The sequence below is a fragment of the Canis lupus genome, chromosome 19 (assembly GCF_003254725.2).
Source record: "Canis lupus dingo isolate Sandy chromosome 19, ASM325472v2, whole genome shotgun sequence".
Lineage (NCBI taxonomy): Eukaryota > Metazoa > Chordata > Mammalia > Carnivora > Canidae > Canis > Canis lupus.
This window is the reverse complement of record NC_064261.1, coordinates 49,362,867-49,383,974: the sequence shown is the minus strand read 5'-3', so window position 1 is coordinate 49,383,974 and position 21,108 is coordinate 49,362,867. Positions and strand designations below refer to the sequence as shown.

At 33.5% G+C, this 21,108-nt stretch overlaps 1 long non-coding RNA gene and 1 pseudogene across 2 annotated transcripts in view; both read left to right on the top strand.

Moving 5' to 3' along the window:
* LOC112649961 (uncharacterized) overlaps positions 1-21,108 on the top strand; it is a 112,531-nt gene that overhangs the window by 74,110 nt on the left and 17,313 nt on the right. The window lies entirely within an intron of this gene.
* LOC112650060 (U6 spliceosomal RNA) lies at positions 7,761-7,859 on the top strand (annotated as a pseudogene).

Below are 21,108 nucleotides of genomic sequence, written 5' to 3'. Positions count from 1 at the left end.
TATAAATGGCAATAAATAAAGTGTTTGCTTGACTAAGTAACAAACTTTTTGAGGACACAATAGAATAAGGTTGGCAATGGGATATAGCACGTGCTAATTGTTGGGATATATTTTATTCCAAAAAAAAAAAGGAAACTACCTACTTTTTTGTGTAACACTTCTATCAAACTGTCTTTCCTAAGATTGATTTCCAAGAAAAGCAAAAGGATGTATGTTTTTAAATAATATCTACTTATAAAAAGGTAATGAGGATTAATGGAACAGATATATCAAAGAAACGGAAAGGTCTAGATTTCCTTTTTTTTTTAATAACAGGAAGTGTTGAGCTATAACAACAACCTCTTACAAAGTTTACAAGGTAAGAAGCTCAGAAAATCTGACTCGCATAATCTGTTTTCCTCATTGAACTATTGGACTGCAAAGGCTGCACCTCAGTATAAGGAATGAATATAATTACTGACATTTTTATCTCACACGGCTGTTCTTAAAATACTTGACATCCTCGCCAAGGTGTGAGAATAGCTTACATTTTATCTCAGAAGGAGATCAAATCAGATGGACTGTTGATATGGTTGAGGTGGAATTTTTTTTTTTTTTTAAGCACACACAAAAATAAACTCTTTTGTGTTTTCTACCCCATGACCTAGAAGGAGGCTTTTGGTGTTCATTGTACTAGTCTGGCAATTAAAAATACTTTTTGTATAGTTTAGCTGTGCTTTTTGATGAGTGGCAATTAATAGATATAGGTAAAGGACAATTGAAAGACTTTTTCTGCATCAGTTTCCATCCCCCTGCATGAAACTAGACTCACTAAACTGAATGTTTTATTCCAAGCCTAAGAAATCTCCCAGTCTTGCCTTTGAACTCTTTATTGTGAATATTACAAATGTGTGACACATCTTCAGGGTCAGTTTAAAGACAAAATGGGTTCTACATCCCTCTCAGAGGTAATCCGTCTCGGAGGTAATCTGTCAGTGTTTCCGTCAGATTTTATAGCCATTTTCTGTGATATTGTCAGAGAAAAGATCTACCAGGCTCTTTATTATATGCCTTATTTTCAGGCATTTAAATGTGCAACAAAACCTTCCTTTGAAATGGAATCCAGTGTTATATTTGGGATATTTCAAATATTTCTGTAACTTTTATATGCTAATAACTATAAATCCCAATGATTTAAAAATAAATGTTATACAAACTCATAGCTGTGATGAGACGATGGAGAAGGCTACATCATAGCAATTGCCAGTTAAAGGTGTAGAGTTTAGATTAGATTCAGACTGATTCAGATTCAGACCGTGTTTAAATGCCCGAGAAGACTTGTAAACAAACAAAATGGTTGAATTCTTTGGTTAAGCAGTTATTTGGGGAGAATTTTTTTTTTTTTGATGATTCATGTTTTAATGTTTTTACATATAGACCTACCTTTTGTGTGTAGATAGACTAATATGGAGATATACAAGGTCCTTATGTTTTTGAACATATTCAAGTTTTTATTTCAGATTAATTGATTTACTTTGGGTGGTCAAATATATTTTAATCCATTTTAATTATTTAATAAACAGCACTAAGTTGTCAAGCACTAAATTAGTTGACTAAAATGTCAAGCACTAAATTAGTTGGATTATAAAATTAACAGTTTTTATTTTTCTTGAGATCATGGAATTGAGAAGGATGCAGAGGGATGCCTGGGTGGCCCAGTTGGTTAAGCACTGGCCTTGGCTCAGGTCATGATCCCAAATCCTAGGATGAGCCCCACATCTGGATCTTTGCTCAGCAGGAAGCCTGCTTCTCCCTCTTCCTCTGCCTGCTGCTCCCTCTGCTTATGCTCTCTCTCTCTCTCTTTCTGTCAAATAAATATATAAAATCTTAAAAAAAAAATAAAAAAAAACAGAGAGAAAGAAGGAGGCATATGTATAATTAAGGACAGTTAAATGGATTTAGAGACATCTATTTCAGCCTAGCATCATAGGTAAGCAAGGACTCATAGTGGGGAAGATTCCTGACCTTGAATATAGAGGAGACAGGAAAATCAACCCATGAGGAATAGGTAAAAAGTATCTTATGTTCATCGTTATATGACCAGCAGTCTACCTGGCTGATTTCTTTCCTCCCATGACACTAGGCCATATTTCTTTGTTTAAAAAAGCACTGGGCTTTTTCTTCCCTGAAAAAATACCTAGAATCAATGTGTCATTAAAATCGTACTCATTTTCTTACTTTATTTTTATAAATATGTATTTATAATTCCACATAGAGGTTTAATCAACATGTGTTTATTAAATATTAACAATGGAAAACAATAAAGAAATTTGGGGATATGCATAATCTTTTCCTACATAAATTTATAGTCAACAAACTTAAAAATGAAAGAATATCTTTTTTTAATGTTCCAGTTGCTTTTCTGAAATTTCCAATTTTCCACTTTTCTATAAAAGCATGAGAAGTAATTTGTGAATTAAAGTACAAGTCATTTGGTATTATAGTTCTTATTAAGGATTCCATTTTCAGATTAGTTTCCTTTTTGTAATATATCATTATAAGATATTAATCAATTAATAAATGCTTATTGGCTATGTTAAGTATCATTCTCAAGAAGGTAAATTTATGCTTCTCAGACAAATATTAAATGAATATTTGTCAAAGATTCTGTTTAACCCATTAATTGATGACTGAGACAGTAAGTTTAAATCAGTTCAAAGATCATTTGATGATGTGGGTGTAGAGGTAATTTTTTTTTTTTTTTAAGATTTTATTTGAGAGAGAGAGAAAGAGAGAGAGAGCATGAGCAGGGAAGAGGGGCAGAGGGAGCGGGAGAAGCAGACTCCCCACTGAGCAGGGAGCCCAATGAGGGGCTTGATCCCAGGACCCTGGTATCATGACCTGAGCCAAAGGCAGACACTTAACCAACTGAGCCACCCAGGTGCCCCAAGGCAATTTTAAAAAGAAATATGATGATAAGTTTCTTGGGTTACATGTAAAGCTGGTTAATGTCTTATAAGGCAATAAATTATAACTTTGGGGGTTATCTCTTCCATTGGACAGGAGTTATTTTCATCTGTACCTGACAAAAATTTATAAATGAACTGCTTTTCTTACAGATCATAAAATAGTTAAGTAAATACGAAATCAAACAATAGAAGAATACCCAGTTATCTATTTGTTGTTTCCAAACTTCCAAACTTCAGGTAATTTTTCTGATAGTTGTATGTAGTCACTGTGATCCTTTTCTTCAAAAATATTACTCTAAAGTTGCCACCGTAGCTTATCAGTGTGCCATGGTTAGACTGGTGAAGTATTTCCATAGTGGACCAAAATAGATACTGTTCTTGGCTTTCATATTTGGTCAGCTACTTAAAATTATTGGTTGGGTCAGCATCTTATTTGACATTTGAATATTTTTCTAATACACTTTCTGAAAATGGCCTGATAAATGTAGTTACATTAATCCCATTAAAAAGAAAGTTAAAACTTAAATCTTAGTGATGCTTATCTTAAAACAATAGGTGAATAAAGGAACAAGGAATTCCCTCACAACAGGGTATACATAAAAAGTTCCTTATGGGGTGTTTGGGTGACTTGATTAAACATCAGTCTCTTGATATTGGCCCAGGTCATGCATGATCTCAGGGCCCTGGGATGGAGCCCCTGGTCCCCTCCACACTGCTTTTCCCTCACCCTATCCCTCTGCTCCTCCCCCTACTCCCTCCCTTTCTTTCTCCCTAAAAGAAATAAATAAAATCTTTAATAAAAAAGTTTCCTTACAGTTACCACATGTGTGTTGTTATGTATTGAATTGTGGCCCCACAACATTCATATGGTGAAGCCTAACCCCCAATATAAGTATATTTTGAGATAGGATCTTTAAATAGATAATTAGACAAATAAAGTCCTAAGTGTGGAGCCCTAATCTGAAAGGACTGGTGTCCTTTTAAGAAAAGGCAAAAAATATCAGGGATGTGTATGCATAGAAGAATGATCATGTGTAGACACAGCAACAAGGCACGCAGTACACACCAAGGAGAGAGGCTTCTAGAGAAGCCAACCCTGCCAGTGCCTTGATCTTGAAGTTCCAGCCTCCAGAATTATCAGAAAATATATTTTTAATCCATCCGGTATGTAGTATTTTGTTATGGCAAGCCCAGTAGACTAAGATGATGCTTTTATTCACTAGAATATGTGTGGCATTAAGCAAACCTATTTTCTGTAAGAACTAAAGGTAGTGTCTTATAATTTAGATAAATTCAAATCCAGTCAGTCATAATTCCTTCAATATGCAGATAGGAGGCATCCCTGGATGTCTCAGTGGTTGAGGGTCTGCCTTCAGCTCAGGGCATGATCCTGGAGACCTGGGATCGAGTCCCACGTCGGGCTCCCTGCATGGAGTCTGCTTCTGCCTCTGCCTGTGTCTCTGCCTCTCTCTCTCTCTCTCTCTGTGTGTGTGTGTCTCTCATGAATAAATAAATAAATAATTAAAAAAAAAAAAAACAATGCAGATAGGTTAGGAGAAACTGGAAAAAATAGCCAAATAAAACTATGTATAAAATAGCACCAAAATATTTACTGTAAACTGTTGTAAATTCTTAGCTCATTCCTTTGTCCTTACCAGAGTGTCTCTTCTATTTTTTAAAAACAATTCACCCTCCTTTCTCACTTCTCAATATGAATTTTCTCCATTCCCTGAACTGAAGCAAGGATAAATTTCTTGTTTATTTCAATTACTTCTCAGAGAAAATACTGCTAGTTTTCAAGAGACTGACTCCATCGGACAGCTGGTCTTGTTTCTTAATCCCAGTTTGCATTGCTTCTGGCTAGATCTACTCACCAGAAGGTGTTGAATTAAAAGGATGATTTGAATCACAGTCTTATCTTACTAAGGTTTTGTGCAGCAATGTTTGTTTGTATTTCTGCATCAAGCTTAGAAATAGACTAAATATGACAAGCATGCAACCACTCTCTAGGCTTGAATACGTTGAGGAAGCCAGACCCTGGCTTTTGGTCAGCGATATTTTGTTTGTTTTTCCTTTGGGGATGGGGGACTAATATTGAGGAAAAGAACATAAGTAAATATGACCAAAAAAGGCATTCATTTTATCCTGTTGATACTCTCAAGAAAATCGATTAAAAAATTCTGACTGGATTCCTAATATTTCTAACAAGCTGTGTATTACTGTGTATTATTACCTGTTAGTTTTCCTTGTCTCTGCTTTCCTTCTCTCTATTCTTTCTTATTTCCCTTTCTAATTTGCCTCACACTTTTTTTTTTTTTTTTTTTTAATAATACCATTTAGGTTCATCCCACTCATTTACAGTTTATGATTTCAAAGCTCTTCGGGCAACTTTTCCATATGATAAAAACGTAATGCCTGGTTGTGGAAGTGTCTTCTGGAAGCAGTATCAACTGTTTTCTATGGCCCAGGAAAGGGGACTCAGCCACCACCATCGCTAATGCTCGTTACATGAAATAAAACATGGGCATATGCTTGTTTGCTTAGCTCATTTCTTAGAGCCTCCCCGCTACTTCTAAGTTATCAAGATTAAGCCACATGTAAATTGATGGGAATAGCAATTTTTTCATATGTTTATCTTTGCTTTGAATAGTTAAAATCAACTCTCAATCTTAATTGCACTGATCTTATTGAGCTGGTGAGAATGTAGTTTTCATGGCTCCATACGCTGGATGCATAGAGTGAGCCTAGGGGAATTCAAATGACTTCTTCAAGATAACCCAAGTGCCTTTGGAGGAGTCTAGCTCCCAGAACAGTGATTTTTCCATTTTGCTACATGGCTGTAGAAAACCCATACCTGATCTCAAGTATATTTTTCTAAATAAAGGGTAATCAACAGTCAGACACATGGTAAATATATTTGGCTGCTGCTGTTACTCTGGTGTGCTATTATTTGGGGCTTATGAATAGAAAATGTAAAGTAATCTCACAAGGAATTTTATTCTAATGTTTTTTCAAAGAATGAAAGCTTTTCTTTCAAAGGAGTTAGGATGACAAAAACCTAAGATTATTAGAAACCTGGTAGTAGATCTTTCCTTGGTAAGATTAGGGTGAGTTATTACCAGTAAGGGGTAAACAGGGTTCATTCATTTTCCTTTGGTAAGTTGAACTTCAGAGGAGCAGTTGCCAAAGGCTTTGTAGCATATCATTCAGTCACAATGCATTGGATTAAAGAAATATGGTACCTTCCTAGCCTTTCTATCTAGTCCCTCTACTCGGACTAAACCTTAAAACCTTAGATTTTTTTGATAAAATTCTTCAAATAGATGTTTTGATTGTTAAAATTCTACAAGTAGCCACGTGTTGGTGGAAAAATTTAAAACTTGTTGTTTTTCATCGATGTGCTAGGCTGTTTTTTATCCAAGAAACTATAGGCATTAAAATGCCTCTTCTTACATAATGTCAAAATTCTTAATATATTCTGCAATTTATACATAGCCATGTCAAACATTTTCTTCCCTGGAGTGATAACCTTATTGACTGTGTGTGAAACCTTATTATTATTATTATTATTATTCTAGATACCTTATTATTATTATTATTAATTATTATTATTATTTCTAGATACCAATTTTAGTAATTTGGTTTAAGAAACCACAATAATAAATGTTCAAGAAGTAGACCCACAGGAGTGCCGGGGTGGCTCAGTTGGTTAAGCATCTGACTCTCTTGATTTCCACTCGGGTCATGACCTCAGGGTCCTGGGAACAAGCTCTGTGTAGGGCTCCACACTCAGCTGGGAGTCTGTGTTAGGACTCTCTTCTTCTCTCTGTGCCCCTCCTCTCTCTTTTTCTTTCAAATAAATCTTTGGAAAAAAAAAAAAAAAGACAAGTAAATGCTTTCTACTCTCTCTTGCCTCCTTGTGAATAAAGGACTTTCCTACTGTATAGATTCTGTGTGCTTCTTACAGAAAGAAATTGTCTCTCTCATGACAGATGTTCTCCCTTAAAGTATCTGTGTGGACCAAATCCCAAAGGTATCATTTGACTTCCTTATGAATGCACTATTTTTTCCTGTTCATTAATGGGATAATGTAATCTTTACTTCTTAAGATATGGGACATTGACTTTTCACAATCAAAATATGTTTCATAATGTATCATTGAAAATGAAATGAAGAATTTAGGGATGATGAATTCACTTCTTAAAGACAGCTCTATTTTGGTGTTGGTGTGAGAAGTCTAACAAGAAAAAGAAAACTTTCATACCCTAAATTTAAGATGAGCAGAAGAATGAAGCAAGCATATATGGGATTCTTCAAATTTTTAAGAGAGTGAATATTTTGATTAAGTTTATGTAATCAAACTTCATGCACCTCATACTAAAAGACATTTCCCATCTTTTATTGACATGATTTTGGTCCTAGGATATCTATATATAGCAAAGTGGGTATGTTTATTCATTTATAGAAAGGAATTTTATAAGAAATTACTATTTGTTTTCTGTTAAAATTTGTTATAAAGACCATATTCCTTATTTTGAAGCCTCAGTTCTAACTTCAGGGTTTTCTTTTATGATGCTGACTCCAGGGAATACAGTGCTATATATATGTTAGGTTTCTTAGAATTATAAGTAACTGGATATGTAACTAAAAACAAACAAAAATCCTGCACAATGGTAACCAACTTGTAGAATGCAGTAAGTATGTGAAAAACCAAGAATCCAGATAAGGAACCTCAGCTAGAAGCTTTCACAGACATTCTGTTTAAAACACTGTAGTAAAACTGACACAGTTTTAAAGATTTTCTAGAAATTTGTCCCCTCAGTTACAAATGTCCAATTTCTAATGACACAGAGATTAGCCTGGCTCCTGCACAAAGATGACCTGCCAATTCATGAAATGTTCCATATTTTTCTGACGTGATTGGCTTTCTACTGCCACTGGCGAGGAGAGGGGCTCTGAGGTCATGACAAGGAGCAGAAAAATACAAATGAGAAGAAGGAGGAAGCCAAGTAGCTTTGTGGCTTTCCGTCTAACCTTTTTGTCCTCAGCCTGTGTCACACCGTACTGGCATGTCCTCCTTTAGCAGTCACAGGTTCTACTACCAATGGCCTCCCTTTTTCCTGAGTCTCAGTGCTTCCTTCCCCTCAGAAAGCCTCTCTCCTCTGGGTCCCTCCTGGGAGTGTTTTGTAGTCCTGTGGGACTCACCCCAAAGTATTAATAGTAGCTTTGTAATAACCAAACAAAACACACACATTTTAAATTTCTGAGGGGGGAAAAAGTCTGATTTTCTTGTTGACTATGGTGCCTACTTAAGCACGAGAAACAAATTTCTGTATTACAGTTGTGCTTATGTGCTAGTGAGAGTAGGGCAGCTTTTAGTGAGAGAAATTTCCAGAAAAGGAGGTTGGTCATTGTGAGCTTTGAAGCCCTTCCAAATGCTGAATAAGTCAAATCCAAACAAGTGACAGTAAGGATTATGATGGATATTCAGAAGTATGAGATCATATGAGTATGAGACCCTGTCTCTGAAGAAATTATAACCTAATTTATTATGGCAGCATAATAGTAGGACTGATGGAAAATAGAACAAATTATTTAAATAATCACTTAAAATAGAATAAAATAAAATAAAATAATAAAATAAAATAAAATAAAAAAATAAAATAAAATACCCCAAAGTGAAGCATATAGTTTATTGGGTATATATTGTACAGAGGGTAAGAGGGAACAAGTCAGAAAGATTACTTTCTGTAGGATAGCTAATAGAAGTTGTGCCATTGATATAAGATATACATTGTTCTTTTAAAGCTGAGTCCTTCAAAAGGCAAAAATCTGTTCAGAAAGCATTTTATTTATTTATTTTGTTTTTGATTGAAGTAGAGTTGATAATATTAGTTTTAGATGTACAACATAGTGATTCCGCAATTATATACATTGCTAAATGTCATCGTAAGTGTAGTTACCATCTGTCACCATACAAAGCTATTTCAATATTATTGACTATATCCCCCCCACACTGTTCTTTTTATCCCTCTGACTTACTTATTTTGTTACTAAAATTTGATACCTCTTAAACCCCTTCACCTTTTTCACCGATCTCATCACCTCCCTCCCTTCTGGCAATCCCTAGTTTGTTCTCTATATTTATTAGTCTATTTCTCTTTTTTATTGTCATTTATTTTGTTTTTTAGAGACCACATATAAGTGAAGTCATATGGTATTTGTCTTTCTCTGTCTGACTTATTTCATTTAGCATAATACCCTTTAGGCTCATCCATGGCATGCGTGGCAAGATTTCTTTCTTTTTTATGGCTGAGTAATCATCCATTGTGTATATATACTATATTTTGTTTATTATTCTGTCGATGGTTGCTTCTACATCATGGCTATTAAAAATAACATTGTGATAAACATTGGGATACATAGATCTTTTCAAATTAGTATTTTTGTTTTCTTTAGGTAAATACCCAGAAGTAGAATTACTGGATAGATGCTACTTCTACTTTGAGTTTTTTAAAGAACCTAGCTAGTGTTTTCCAATTTACATTTCCACCAACGGTGCACAAAGGTTCTCCTTTCTCCACATCTTTGGAAACACATGTTATTTCTTGTTTGTTTGTTTGTTTGTTTGTTTTGATACTAGTCATTCTAATTACTGCAAGATGGTATTTCATTATAGCTTTGATTTGCATTTTAGGTGGAAGAAATGCACTAGGTATCATTCCTTTTCTTTGATAGGAACAATGAAGTTTTGTGTGGAAGTCATTAGGCCAGGAGACTGTATACTATGCCTGTTTGTGAATAGCGTCTATTAGGGAGGAATATTTTTAATCTACCTATCTTCATTCTTTGGCTAATCTAATAATCAAATTAACATAGGGCAGATTAATAGAATAAAAACAAATTTAATTACATTTTAATTGGGCCTCACAGACATAATAAGACACAAAGGCATATTGGGCAGTTGAGGTTTATATGCCATCCCGAACTAATAAATAGAATCAGAGCCTAGAGCTTTAAAGAGGAGGAAGGAAATTGAAAGGACAATAGAAAGAATGAATGTTGGTAGTTAGATGTTTGCCCTGCCATACAAATAGGGCATTCAGAGCTCTCTGAGCAAGGCCTCCTATCTAAATCCCTTTAAATAGTTAAGGGAATGGTAAAAGGTCTCCTTGCATCAACTGAGTCCTGATTGCCTTCAACTCAAATAATCCACATGCCAGAGTGGCATATTTTGGGGTCATATATTGACCCCTCTTGCTACTCCTCACCTTAGAGATTTTATTGTATATGATCTTCCAAGTTGAGTAAAGCTGTGTATGTGTATTTGATTTATAAAACTATGATATAAAAAATATGTTCAGGAAAATTGTCCTACTGCCTTAAGATTTTTGTGACAAAAATCTTCTTAGTTTTATATATGAACTATTTCTTCATTGGGCATTAAAAATAAAATGGGTATTGGATACTAATGATAGGAATTTACCATTTAAAAAAGTACCTGTTTTGTGTATTTTAATTACATTTATTTTGTTAAAGAGATATTTTCTCTCAATTTTTGTCACTTTACCCAAAAGAAATAAAATGTCAACGTGGTACTTGGTTTCTTTGTATAAATATGTGTATTTTTCTGGAAATAGGGGTCTCTTCATATTGGGTTGTTGTTGCATGTGATATGTGCTATTTCTTGAAATATTTATTTACAAATAAGGTGATAATAGAGATAGCTAACTTTTTTTTTTTTCAGGCAATATCATTAGTTTAGAAAAAGACCAATAATTCTGTCCTGATAAAATGACAAATTTAAATCAGGCACTGTGCTAACCTGGCACCTACAAAGCAGAAACCAATAGAGCCTACATAGTTCTGAAATTATGTATATGTGTAGAAACATATTACCAACTGAAAAATATTTTGTGCCTTCTGACAAAAACAGTTTTAACTACTCTAAAAAGTACCTGAAATCAACTATGAATGTTAGATTTAGATACATCTTATCATCAAACAAAACTGAAATCAGTGAAGTATTTTAAAAATATACATTTGAGTCTAGAAATTAGAAAATAGCATACATTTTGACAGTTTAAGAAGTATACAACTAAAGGGCTTATAAAAACTACTTTGTAGGGGAAAAAAAAAGCCTATTGAATCTCCAAAGAAGTATTTTATAACGTTTACATTTTTCAAGAATTTTGATATGAGACATGAATCCTGATAAGCAACAAAGATTGTGGACTGGGCATATTTCTAAGCCTAAAGTAGTAAACTGAGTAAATAGTCGAGGGAAGTCATGTTGGGCAGTACGAATGAGCATCCTACAGTAGTATTCTAGGGGTGTTGCATGGATTTTTTCAGTCAAGTAGAGAATGCCTTGACATGTTGCCCTCTCCATTCTAACACAAAAAACTTTCATTCTATCATTTGGCCATTTAAATCTAAAAATATATTATCTAATATAACTGAAATTGTTATTTTTGTAGATAGAAACTATCCTCTTAGGGAAAAGTATTTCAAAATTTTTTATTGTGATAGAGCAAGCAAATGACTAAGTTCTACTTCACCCCCTGAAAAATGTCTTCTAACGCCATATTTAAAGGTATTCACCAGGTTTCATCAGTGTTGTCACTGAGACATTCTCTGTAAAATCAAATCTATAGTCTCTTTAGTGCAATAAGTCCTCAGCTACTTAAACTATTATTGTGTGACTCCCCCCCGCCGGATAAATTATTTAAAGTTCTTTGACATTCTTTTTTTTTTTTTTTTAAGTTTTATTTATTTATTCATGAGAGAGAGATAGAGAGGCAGAGACACAGGCAGAGGAAGAAGCAGGCCCCATGCAGGGAGCCCAACATGGGACTCGATCCTGGGAGTCTGGGATCATGCCCTGGGCCAAAGGCAGATGCTCAACCACTGAGCCACCCGGGCTGCCCTAGAATTTTCCTATTTATTTAAATCTTAAAACTCCTTTGACTTACCCATAATCTCTCATGCAGTACTCCAGGATGGCTGCTACATTCCTAGAAGCTGCTAAGTGATCCAAATGAGAATGCTATAAAACAATTACCTTTCAGCTTTAAGATACTGTGTCCTTTTTAAGTACAAAATAATTAAATGAAATAAGTGTTTGCATTTATTCTGGAAGCTAAGTAAATTTCATTTTTAAATTTTTTTTAAGCAGAAAAAATAAAATTTCTCCATATACGCGTGTGCGTGTGTGTATATATATATATACACACACACATATATATGTGTGTTATTGTATAGCATACACATACACATATGTATACACATACACATATATATACACACATATATATATGTAGTTGTATAGCATACATTACCAATATTTGTGAATTCTGTGTTGAAAAGGGCATGTTCTCTTTATTGCTAAGAATGAGCTACATAAAAGTTTTAAGATTTTCCTAAGATGTTTCTATGTATGGATAAAACTGAAGGTCCAGAGTTTGCTAGCATTGAATTTTCACTTCTTAGTCACATTGCATCAGGAATGACTTCAGTATTTTTACTAATATGTCAACAGTAAGATTTTCCTAAGATGTTTCTATGTATAATTAATAATACTATTATGTAAAAACTATCCTATAGGGAACTCATAGTCCTAAGGTTATACACGAATTAAAGATAAAATCTGTGATATTGTACTATTCTTTTTTTTCCATTCTCATCTATCTATATGATTCAGATTGCCTAACTAAACTTAAATACAATTATGAGAGTTAGAGTATTTGTAAAGTACTAAGCTGACAAATACAGAGTGCTGGCTATTATTTCTGTTTAGAAGTCAGAGATTTGAGCTATTCATTTTGTAGTCTGACAGTCATCACTACAATTCCTTGAATTCCCAAAGCTTTTCACACAGCTTCCTCAAGGACGGCTATCATGTCTTAGCTACTGCAATGACAGATGGGATATAATGTGTCATGTGATGGATAACTCTGGAGCCATAGTACTTAATCCTTCTAATACTAATAGCTGCATTATCATAGAGATTTATGGGAATGTCAGTTTCAAGTTCCCAGTTCCATTCATGGGTTTTTAAAACTTCAGCTGCAAAAAACATGCATCCATCCCATTAATTCTAATTATCATGGTTCATCTTCTCAGCAGTTTTGCACTCCGGAACCTTTCAGTGCAAATTAACGTACCAAAAAAGTGTATTAATTAATATTTGTAGCTTTTAATTTCTGCAAGAGTGTTGTCTGGAAGCAGCTGGCAGTACAGGGCCGCTGCTATTGAATCTTTGCCAAACAAGTGCAGATGTAATTTTGTTATCTCTTGCTTAGTCATTTACGCAAATTAATTTGAACAATTAGCCTTTTACTGGTCCTTCATGAATCATGCAAAAGGGATCTGCCAAAAATTGCTAGTTGACAGAAAAGAATTGGTTAATGCTGTGCATTTTGTGGGAAGGTAATGCAGAGTGAAGCTCAACACTATTTTAAACTATAGACAATTGCTTAAATATTCTATTGTAAGATTTACTTAGCACTCTGAAACTTGAGAATCCCCTTAGTGAAGAGTAAACCTGCATACTAGTGAAGGTTTATTTGATAGGGTTCAAATTTTTCAAGAAATATCCAACTTGAATATGTCTTAATCGAGTACATATGCAAAATAAGAAATGAATTTTCATTAGGAAACAGAAATCGGTTAGCCAATTTTTACTACTTCTCAGGTCACAGATACTCACTTTTATTTACTCAATACTTGTGTATATCTTTGTGTAATTAGTTGACATACAATACAGATATAAAACACATTTGTGGCTTCATTTGGTACCTTCTAATAATCCTCTACCCCTCTTAGAAGTTAGAGATGGAGACTATTTTAAAATGTTAAATATGTAGTCATTAAAATTTAAAGGTCAGGTTAAAAAAGACTTAAGTGAAAGATACATAATTCAATCACCTCTGAATGAGTAGAGATCTATTTTGTGGTCTTAATATGAAGTTACCAGTATCTTAAAGAAAAAAACAAACAAAACTGGGAAATAGCAATTATAAAATTTGTGATTCTTTTCCTTAGAAGTGGTCCAAACTACCTGTGATTTTATGTTTTTAGTTTAATTTGAATCCATTTGTTTTCTTGGGATTTTTAATCACTGGCATTTTAATCACTGAGGATTTTTTATCTAATGTATGCAGGTGGTTGGATGCTGTTATAATGTCAAATAAAAGCTCACCAAAAAATAAGTATTTCTTCACTTTGTATAGCATTAGTTTAGAAAAGGCCCAGGAAGTATTTCATGACATGCATTCACATATATTCAAAGTTATGCATGTATAGGTTTTAAATATGTTCACATGAACAGCATATTTATATTTGGTTAAAATATGTCACTCCATCTTATTATCATTATTTAAGTATAAAAGGAAATTGTTACTCTCAGACCATAGCTTTTAGAAAAGAGAATTTAAAAAAATAAAATTCATTTAGATAACCTGTCTCAGCATAGATATTAAAAGTGAGTCTATGCGAGATAGGGCTGATGAATTTCTCCTGCAGAATATTTTTAAAATTCAAAGTTACTGATCACCATGGGTAATCATTGTAATCATAAAGATTAAAATCACGGATGTCTAAAACTGCAATAGGATTATTTCTCAATGACTTTTTTTACTCCATAATGGAATTAAAATTTCCCCAAATATAATTTCCACAAATCTAACATTAATGGCAAAAACAAAGTATTTGAAATATTTTAAATTGTCATTTGTAAAAAATGTTACTTATCTCTATGTTGGTCTCAGTCATCTTTAAAGTAAAATGCTTTGGAGGATTTCAATTGAATAAATAGTGATAAGTCAAGCTCAAGGTAAGATAAATCCAGTGGATATTTAGGCGACATTCAAAGTTTTAAAACGCAATTAGTTACATTTTCTCCTGTTTAAAGAAGCAATATTTACTCACTGATAAGAATCTAAAAACTATAATAAAGAATATTTAAAAATCACTGTTAATACCCCTTTTACAAAATAACTATAGTTAACATTTTGATTTATTTTATTCCTATCTTCTATATTTTTTAAATGTCACCATATTATAAGTAGTAATATAATGTGAAAATCTTTCTTGCAATTAAAAATAATTGTTAATATAATTTTAATAGATTTAGTGTTGAAATTTCATTGCCTATTTTTGCTATTGCTGCACATTAAATTGTATCTTTTAGTTATAAATAATAAAGCAATGGACATCTTTACTCATAAACTTTTCCTTTATTTCAGTCAAATTCTTTAGGCTTCAATCTCAGAAGTGAGACTGTTCAAGTGATGTGAATACTTTGACATTTGGTACACATTTCTTAATTTCTTTCCAGAATAGTTGTACTTTTCCCTAGAAATTTGAGAAATCTTAGATTACCACATCTCCAACAGTGTCCTATGTTATCATCAAAATAATAACAAAATAATTGTTTAATATTATAGATTTAAAAAGATAATCTGCTTATTTGCTTATTTCTCATTATTAGTAAAGTTGAACATTTTCTCATTTAGCATTTGATGCACAATTTTCTCATTTGTAAAATATTTATTAATATGAAGTTCAATTATTATTTTTTGAGATTTAGTTGCATTTAATTGTTTAAAAGAGCTTTATAAAATCCCATACAAATATAAGCTATTATCGGTAACATATTGGTGAATAACTTTTTCCTATAAAAACCTGATTTTGTAACTGAATAACAATAATACTGTTATTTCAACTTAGCATACAAACAGTAGTAAGACCCTGTGCCTCCAGAATTAGGAGTTGCTCATTTCTTTGAATGAAATTCTTTACAGAAAATGTATTTTTCTTCTGTATTACTGTGTGGATCATTAGTAGATATAAGTAATTAAAACTTAATTTACATTAAACCATAAATAAGATAGTATGTAACTATATTTTTTCTAGCTCAAGCTATGAAAATTCAATTTTTAATTTCATCTTTTCTTATTTTCACCAGCAAATACTGCCATATAGTTACTTATTGTTTGAAGTCATCCTATAGTTTGTATTAAATATAATACAATTCCTTGGCTTTAGGTAAATGAAAAATAACTTTCCCAGAAAGAAAATAAAAAATTATACAGGAAAGTAAAATAATAATAATCTTATTATTTTGACTAATTGACCAAGGTAATTTAGTAATCATCTTAATCATTCCCCAAGCTGCATGTACACTGTCTACATTTTTGTCACAAATGTACAATGTAATACAAATGCTATCCATATTTTTTTCTACAGAATTATAAGATTTGGTGTAATAATTGTTTATGGTACTATATAAATAATGAAGAAAAAAAGAGGACAAATATTTTCCATTATTCCTTGGCTATATAGATGAGTTCTTATGTATGGAATGAGATGAATTAATGTCATTTAAATAGTCACAAAAGAATGTGTATTTGAATGTATATTTGAAAATGCAGAATTAAGAAAATAAATTGGACTCATAATCACCAAAATGTAAGTACTGGTTATCTGTAGATGAGTATATGGACAGGGTTTTTGTGCATTTGCATGAATTTTAACAAACTGGCTTTTTCTCCTACTTAATATAGGACACATATTTCCCATATTAAAAAAAAAAAGTTGTATAAAGCTACTGTTATATTATTCAGTTATTTGGAAGAATGATCCATAATTTGTATAATCAATTTTCTATTTTGAATATTTACATTGCTCTAAATATTCGGCATTATGAACAACCCTGAAACAAACATAGATAAATCTTTGCATATCTTCATTTTTTTTTTGAAATAAATTTCTTAGTTGATTTTTATATTTTTAAAGTATGTGTCTGCATGGGTCTTAATGAACACATGAGTGTTTTATAATAGTAATAGCTCTCTGTTATGAGTGAACACCAAGGAATTCAGACTTGTAATCATTCTCAAAAACAATCAATAGTTTAAAATAGTTTAGAATATTTTGGTTTGTTGTTATCAAAACTATAACTAATGCCTTAGTAATATGTGTCTAAACCAGGTTTGTGGTTTCTTTCATTGCTGGGTAACTGACTAATCAGAAAAAAAAATTCCCCTCATATATACACACTGAGAGAGATGAAGCTAGTCTCTCTGTAATTGAAAGTATCAGTGGTAAACTTGGCTGGAGCTTGATTAATAGTATATTAAAATCAGAGTCTTCTTGGTGAGTGCTAGATAAGGAGTTTTGGGCAAATTACTTGGTTACTGGGAAGCCTTTAAATTTTAATCATGGAAGTACTTCAGTGTCATTAGAAACTGAAAGGACAATGGGGTCTGCTGGCAAGTTCTCTGAATTGTTGTGCTTTTCAGGCTCTCCTTCTGCCCTGCTATTGAGAGCCAAGCATGGGCTGCAATCGAAAATCCTTTAGCTCCCCATGACTTTGATTGCTATTATTGTAATTTAATATTACACAGAATCTTGGAATAAAATAGTCCATGGAAATGAGAAGAGATAATGCAGGAGGTGGGGGTGGGGGTGGGGAAAACTGAAATAGAACTCAAAATTAGTTGTGAAAAGAGTTTAAAGCCAGCGAATCTTGCCTCAACCCACTGAAGCTGCAGAGTGTAAAGCAGGATATTACAACGTTTAAGTTAAAAATTAGCAACAGGCACAAAATAAAGACAGGAAACTTGGTTCAATCTTGAAAATATCAAACTGTGTTTAGTTGCAAGGAGAAACATGCGATAGGAAGCAAAGGTGGGGTTACCCTGGCCTCTGGATGCTTTGACATTTCGCATATAGTGTTAAGAAAAAACACGTTACAGAGATAGTTTTATCCAAATAACCCAACGTACATTTGGCTCTTATTAAATTGTTTATGTTAAAGTCATGCCATGGGATTATTTGATGTTCAAGAGGCAAGTGGGCATTTTCCCTGTGTCATGAATTCTAGTCAGTGTGAGCCCTGGCTGCCTCAGTTTTGAACAGGATAAACAAGGAATAGGATCGTAAACAGTAAAGTAAGAATCTTAGCAGTCACCTGTTTCAATAACGTTTATTTTACCCCTTAGCCAAAGGACGAACAGAGTGGGGACATGATCTGACGGGTATGACCCAGCTGAAACAAGCTTCCCTTTAGAGAATTCTCAGTATGGTTTACAAGCTGAGGGATTCTTTTATTATGTTTGACTCCTTTTCAAGAAACCGTTTTCAGGGATACACGCAGCTATTTTCTTGAAGACTTGTGAGATTTGGAAAGAATTTTCTGAATAATTCTAAGAAAGCAATGTGTTACTCTTTGCATTGGTGGCTTGCATATGTGTTGTGCTCTGCACTGAAAGTTGTTTCAAGTTTTTGCAACTTCTTTAATAGATATATGAACTTTCCTCTTTTGTGGAAAAAAAATGAAGGCAAACCAAGGTAGGTTATTTAAAATCCAATTATCTATTCAAGCATGGGTATGAACCATTTTAAGCAGTGAGGCTATAAATATATATGCTAGAGTAGATTGCAGGAGAGTAGTCCTTACACAAATATGTTCCTTGTGATGTGGTAAGTGGATCTGTAGAGGCACAAACAAGATTGAGTGGTGCTATCAAACTGGCATACCATATAATTATTTCTTGATTATCTTGTTTTCATTTCTCTCCTCACCTTTGAATTATTTAGTTTCTTTGGTGTAGAAACAATCACAAATTTACAGAAAAGTTACAAGTATGGGGACGCCTGGGTAGCTCAGCAGTTAAACGTCTGCCTTTGGCTCAGGGCGTGATCCTGGAGTCCTGGGATCGAATCCCATGTTGGTCTCCCTGCATGGAGCCTGCTTCTCCCTCTGTCTGTGTCTCTGCTTCTCTCTCTCTCTGTGTCTCTCGTGAATAAATAGCTAAAATCTTAAAAAAAAAATTACAAGTATGGTACAAATAACTTCATTTTCATTTCCTGTGCCAATTGAGTGTGTATGTTGCTGCCCTCATATCCCTTCATCCCTAAATGTTTTAGGGTTTGCTTCCTACATGACAATGATGCAACTATCCAAAATCAAGAATTTAACACAGATGTATCGCTTTCATTTAATTCTCAGAGGATCCAGGTCAGAGTCAAGTAGTGTTTTTAGTTATTATATTTCCTTAGCCTCCTTCAACCTAAAACAGTTCCCCAATCTTTGACCTTCACAACCTTTTGAGGATTACAAGCTAGTTATTTTGCAGAATGTCCTTCAATTCGGATTGGCTCTCATAATTAGGTCTCGATGATATATCATTGGAAGTAAAATCAAAGTCTTAATGCTTTGTTTTTCTCATTACATTCTATCGAATGGCTTAGGAGTTTTTGTTTGCCCCACTACTTATGGTTTCATTTTACTGCTTGATCAAAGTGTGTTTACCAAGATTCCTGAAATAGGCATATTATATATGTTTCACCAGCGATTTTACACAGTTATTCAGAGGATCCTTTATAGATCTTTTTTTTTTTCCATAGGAATTATTAAGTGTTTTGTGGGAAGTACCTTCAGACCATGTAATAAGCTCATAGAGCCAAGCATGAGCTGCTTTATTATTTATCCATTTATTTTTTTTATTCATTTATTTATTTATTTTTATCTGTTTAGGTTCCTGATTCCCTATTTTATTCAGTGGCTTCTAATTCATCACTATCACTTATTTAGACTTGACCGGTTGGGAACCCATTAAGAAGCAGATTATTGTATCCTGTCATTCTTTGAGTATTTTTTTGGGGGAGGGGGGGCAGATGAAGATTTCTTGGCTTATCTTGTATTTTGCTTGAAAACAATGATTTCTCCAAGGATCCCTGTTTCTTTTTAGTAATGTGTTTCTTTTTAGTAGTGTGTGATGATTAGAAGATCCAATTTCTTTATAATTCCTTATTGTATCATTGTTCTCCAGCCCTATTAGTGGGGGAAAGTAGAGAATGTGTGTGTGCGTGTACACATATGCATGCAGATAGTACACATATGGTCTGTTGATATCTCTTATCGAAATGTATAAAACATGTTTATTAGATTTATATTTTATATTTTTCTACATATAACTACATACATGTATGCATGTATGACTGTGTATATGCACATGTGTATTTCCACCAGTAATTCCAACCCAAACTCATTACCATAGGGTTCACTATAGGTTTTATTTGTTTTCCATATTTGTAAAAATGGCCTTTTCTACAATTAGAGCCTGCCTCCCATCATCCTCAATATATTAATTTGATTTAATCTCTATATGTAAACAAACTAGTATCTCCATTGCACTTTTTCCCTGGCATAGACTCCCTGTTGACACAGCTTGGGCTTCAGTATTGAGTGACGGCTTTTTCTTAGGTAAGCATATCCCCCTTTTCCCACTCGGTATCTGACATCTTCCCTGGGGCTGGCCTTCCACTCAGATGCCTTCTGAGTTATGCTTAGGCACCAACGACTTGCTCTGGACCACTGCCACTCCATTCCATACACCCCATCTCCATTTACTAACCCATAAATATTTGTGCTGCAGGTAAAGGCTTTAGGATTAATTTAAGAAGGGAAAGGATTCTATTTAAGAATAGAAAGGAAGAGGAAAAGCTCTATATGTTCATCAACTCATCTAGTTATTGTGCTGATTGGTATCATTTTAGCACACTATTCATTATTGTTTGTTCACACTAAGAGCTGTTAGAAGAATTTGGCTGACTGTGAGAGAGTGCTAAGTCTGTCCATGCCCTACAGAAATATGGGGTGTAATTTTTTTTTTGGGGGGGGGTGTAATGTTTTTAAAGGAAATAAAATCCAATAGATTAGGGGAAGTCACGGGAAGGCAAGAGAGCAGGTAAAGTCACAAGTACATCAGATATTGTCACCCTGGGGAATAGCAAGTGAAAATGTCTACAGTTGAGAAAGAACATTGTTTTAGATGAACAGAAATGGTGGTCTGTATTTTGTTTAATAGTAACTGAGGAAGGTAGTCATCTAAATAATAGCAGCCAATAATTTGAGTCTCAGTTGGAGACCTTCAATTGCCTATGACAGTAGTTCATAATGTTCCCCCAACTGCCCAATTAGAGAGTCTCTTCAACTCTAGATATCTTAAGTATCCATTAGCTGATTTAGGGTATTTAAATCCTAAATGTTTAGGATGTTTACAATTTATTATTTTTATTTTTTTATTTAATTTAAAGTTTGTATTTTAATTCTAGATAGTTAACATATAATATTATATTAGTGGACAGA